The following is a 5,804-nucleotide window of genomic DNA, read 5'->3' on the forward strand; positions in this document are numbered from 1 at the left end:
AACCAAAAGGTTGGTAAGTTCATAGGTTTATCGTAAACAATAAAATTCAGTACTTTTGATAGACCACAAGATTTAAATCCTGCATGGTACAAATGGGCCCGAATCCTATACCCACCTGTAATGTACATGTGATATCTTTTAAATACAGTACACCTTTCTCGTGTACATAACCATTTTTCATAAATCTTAGTAACCGTACACATATCTCGTGTACAAAAATATCATACACATAACCTGTGTATAAAAATCATTCTCTCGATATATAACATTCATATCAATTGGTGGCAATTATCATATCCACATAATTCAACGGTAGAAATTATCATGTTCACACAATTCAACGGTGGCAATTATCATGTCCACATAATTCAACGGTGATAATTATCATGTCCACATAATTCAACGGTGGCAATTATCATGTCCACATAATTAAATAATAATCCGTAGTACTTCTGTCTGCATAATAATTCATTCGAGCAATGTTTTGCTTGTGTCTATCTTGTCAAACATTTATAAAAGCATTTCATGTATTCGCAGTTCAAAATATATTTCAAAAGCATTTAATAAAGCAGTTGTAAAAACAGCGCATGTATTCCCAGTCTCAAAAATGTAAAGAGTAAAAGGGAGCAAATGAACTCACCATACTGTATTTTATTGTAAAAATACATAAGACGACACAGAACAATGCAGACTTGGCCTTGGATTCACGAACCTATATCATTTGTATATTTATTAATATACATAGTTGTAATTGAACAAATATATAGATTTATTAGTTATATCATTTTTATATTAATAATAATGGTTATGATAATACTAAAATAATATTAATAGTGGTAAAAATAATTATAATACTTAATATTATTTATAAGTTAATAATGTTAATAGTTTTATTAAAAATAATGATATTAATGATAGTAAATGTAAAAATATTAATTTTATTGTTATTGCTAATTATGATAATGATAAGATAAAATGTTATTTTTCATAAAAAATAATACTTTTTATAATAATGATATTGATATTATTAATAACCTTAGTACTTTTTGTTTTAATGATAACTTTAATAAAGTTGTTAGTAATGATAATAAGTTTTAATGATAATAGCAATGTAAATGATATTCTTAATAATAATAATAATAATAATATTGATGATGATGATATTAAGATAATACTTATAATAATAATAATGATAATAATGATATTACAAATTTTAAATGTGTTAATAACACTAATAGAAATGATACTAATATTATTATTAATGATAATAGTTTGTATTATTTTCATACTAACAATAATAATAATAATACTACTCATAATTATATTTATATCAATTTTAGCAATACTAATAATAACATTAATAATACATAGTGATAGTTATCAATAACAAAAACGATAATATTATTAATCCTAATATTTATGTTAACATAATAATAAAAACAATAATTTCGGATAGCAATAATAGTAATAATAATAATAATAACAACAATAATAATAATAATAAAAGTAATAAGGAAATTAAATGACTACCTCATAAGAAGCTTTAAAAAAATGTATTGTCACGAACCGGACTTGAACCCATGACCTCCCATTCCCTTACCAACTGCCTAACCACTCCTCTGATTTCCGTTTTTCTGATTCTAATACATAACATATATTTGTATAACTATATTTCTGTTTCTCCCTTCACCTTCTTCTCCCTTCACTCGTCGACCACAATTTGACCAGAGGAAATACCAATATAAAAACAAATTTAGGTTCTTTTATCAAAACAGAAAATGACTTGAATGAGGTGATTTAATTTTTCAAACAAAAACAACAAAAATATTTGCTGTAAACGGTTATGAAGAACACGACATAACCCAGAATCAAACTCCACTTTGTAGGATGTTTTAGCATATACATATAACATGAAAAAGGTTTCAAATCTATCCTGGAAACTTTTCCAATCATCAATTTAATCTAAAACACAAAAACGAACGCGAATTTCTTGATGAACAAAGCTGTTGACTTTTTGAAATTAAACTTGACTTTCAAAATTAAAAGACTATATAAAGAATTTGAATTTGAGGTTTTCCAGATAGTTTAAGTGAGTGATTTCTAGCATAACTGCATTATTACATTTTGTAGATGGATTCGAATTCGAATTATGACAAAAAAATTGAAGAACAGGGGATATAGTGCTTTTCTTCTCAATTGCTGTTTAAAATTCAATCTTATACAGGCTGTTAAAGGTAATTGTAGTTGTTGAATGAGAATGTAAGTTGTATGGTATCGTTTACTACTGAATATGATTTAGTGTTATAGCGAATTCAAATTGATAAAAGGTTTGATCAAGTACATCGAAATAATTAAAAAAAATAAAAGGGGAATTGATAGATAACAACTCAGTAAGAACGATTGTGATGTTATACACTTTAGGAGACAGAAGATAAAAATTCGATACAGTTTGATTGTAACTTCAAATCTGATTTTTATTCTTTGAACATAAACACGTATTATCCATATTTATATATATGTATATACAATATTTCCATGTTTATATATCTGTATCTGTATATGTATTGAATCTGTGTACGTACAGTATCTGGTATATATATATATTTGTATTTGTATCTAGTTGAAATCTGTATTTATACGTATATCAATGATAATATTAATACTAATATTAAGTATATAAATATTCATAACCTAAATAATAATAATAATAGTATTAGGAATAATAGTACTGATAATATATCACTAATTAAATCAAAAAAAAATATACTAATAACAATAATAATAGAAATGTCATATTTTAATAAAAAAATAATTAATAATTAATAATTCAAATAACAATAATAATAATAATTATAGTTATAAATGACAAGATTAATAATAATGTCTAATAACAATACTAATATTAATATATAAAAAATTAAATTTTTTAACTAGTTATAATAATGATATTAACAATATTTATAATGATATTTTTAATATTAAATAATAATCGTGAATTACATATAACAAATTTCTTATCTATAGATAATAATATTAGCATTAATAACATTAATATTGAAAGAACAACAATATTATTATAACATCTATATTTTTATTCGTTTTGATATATATTATTATTTAGGTAATATTTAGTAATCATATATAATAACTTTTATTGAATATTTATTATTATATAAATTTATATATATTATAACATACATTTAATAATGATTATGTATAAAAATCATATATGTATATTTATTTTAATAGTAACCTTATTATATTATATTATTTTACATATTCAATTCTATTGATTAATTAGTATTTTTATTATTTTATATAGGCATATATATATATATATATATATATATATATATATATATATATATATATATATATATATATATATATATATACACATTTAATTATAAACAATTGTTCGTGAATCGTCAGAAATAGTCAAAGGTCAAATGGTTTGATGTAAATAGTTAACAAAACTTTGTGACTCAACATTACTGACTTTGCTTATCGTGTCGGAATCACTTAAAGATAAAGTTTAAATTTGATCGGAAATTTCTGGGTCGTCACATTTACTGTCCACAATTATGACGGGTTTTCTCTCTCTTCCTTTTTGTTCTCTTATGAATACTCTTTTCGTTCTTTCTCATTATTCCTTAGTCTTGTCCTTTCACTTGTATTTTTTGAGCGCTTACACGCTGAACAATGTCTTCTCAAGACGCAAACACTAATTTTTACAATATGGGGTCCATTGTTTCTGTTGTCACCCTAAAATTCATAAGTGACTTTATTACATGGTGTCCTACTATCATTGCGCTAACACCGGCTTTGCAATCACGGCGGGATCGTTCAAACAGTCCTCCTCCGGGTAAGGTTGCCATGTACAACCTTGTAATGGAGCAGGGGAACATTCACATTCCTTTTAACAACTTTTACATGATCGTACTATCATATATCAACATTGGATTAGGTAACTGGACCCTGATAACGCCTGCAGCCTTTCTTTATTCCAAATGTAGTGCGACACGCATGAGCTTACACCCATATTAAACCTTTTTAGGAATTATTTTAGTTCTGAGATGTAACGACCCGACTTTTTCGACTTATGATTATATTTATTACTTTCACGAAACTGCGTATTTATGAGTACTGAGCTATATTATATTCTAGGATATTTATTCATGTTAATTACTTTCGTTAATATCTTACAACGTGTTATTAAGTGCGTAATCACTTAACTTGATCCCCGAATGTTTTTATGACCTTTAGTGTCACTTGTCGTTTAAAGCGAGCTATATACTTTGTACACGTTAAACTTTTGTCATAATTGGAATATTATGACTACGTAATACTAATTGTTATTTTCTAATGACAATTACTTAGCTTATTGGTTGCTTAATTACGCTTAGTGTTTTACTAATGCACACTAGTTAGTCTTAATGAACTTTTTACCTTAATGGACTTAAGTCCACCCTACTCTAGCTAATGAACTTTTAAGTTAGCCCAATTTTAATAGAATTATGACCCATTAAAATGTAAGACAAAAACCAATTTAGATAAGCCAACATACTAACATTTTTGTGTGCCATTACTACAACATATTGCATGGGATTCCAACATACAAGCACCACCTTTGTACCACCACTATGCAAAAGCAAAAGTTGTTCCCCCTTGTCCCCCATAACCGTCGCCACCATGCACCCCTACCACCACTATAAATGCAAGCCTCATTCTTCATTTCACACTTCATTTCATTCTCATTTCACATACACTTTCTCTCTAATTCTCTCTCTAGTCTTTCTCACACTAAAAGCTTAAGAAATTGTAAGTTCTTGAATTTCTTCTTCTTCTCTTTTTCTTCTTAATCACGACATCATCATCATCATCATGAGATCAAACTTTTTAGCTTTTTGATCTTGTTACATCTTGTAGATTCAAACTTTGATTTGGAATCTTCAAGAACATGAAAGATTCAAGCTTTTTAGCTTTGAATCTTCATTACCTTGTTGGATCTAAGCTTTATAGCTTAAGATCACTTTATTTTTATTAAAAGATCAAAACTTGTGTTTATGATCTTCATGTAACTTGTAGATCTAGCTTTTTTGCTTTAAGGATCTTCAAGAACATTAAAGATCCAAGCTTTCTAGCTTAGGGTTTCTTAACATTTGAGATTTAAGTTATTATTGTAGATCTCACTTACTTGGAACCTTTCTCTGATTTTTATGGTGATAAAAATCAAGTCTTCATCATCTCATATAATGAAGATGCATAAACTTGTATCAAAAGGACAAAGGTTGAAGCTTTATTGTGTTTATACAATAATGAGACGACCTTCTTGTTCAAAACTTGTAGAAAGTTAGCTTTTACTTTTAGTTGTGTGTTAATGGTTAAAAATTGGTCATAATGATGCTAAAACATCAAAGAGTTGTACACTTGAGGCTTATACGCATCAAGGATGAGAACCGTGATGAGCATCAAACACCGAGAAACCCACCAGAGCACTTGTTTCTGTTTTTCAGGGTCTGATCTGACCCCTGGAGCTTCTGAAAAATTTATTTCCAGATATTTCGGTTTGTTAGATGACTTTTCATTTAAGACTCGCCTAAATCCGATATACGGTTTAGGATATATAGCCTTCCGAAAATCACTACGCCTTCGTAACGACGTGCTGAAATTTCTGACCTACTTGCGCTTGAACCATCGCCACGGTCAAACGACATCAAGTTAGGATCTGAAAACTGGATAGCGGTAAGAGGACTCACAAACGGAGCCTTGGCCACTGGCCGTGCGTCATTTCAGTTTGTATA

Source organism: Rutidosis leptorrhynchoides, chromosome 4, assembly GCF_046630445.1.
Source record: "Rutidosis leptorrhynchoides isolate AG116_Rl617_1_P2 chromosome 4, CSIRO_AGI_Rlap_v1, whole genome shotgun sequence".
NCBI classification, from domain to species: domain Eukaryota; kingdom Viridiplantae; phylum Streptophyta; class Magnoliopsida; order Asterales; family Asteraceae; genus Rutidosis; species Rutidosis leptorrhynchoides.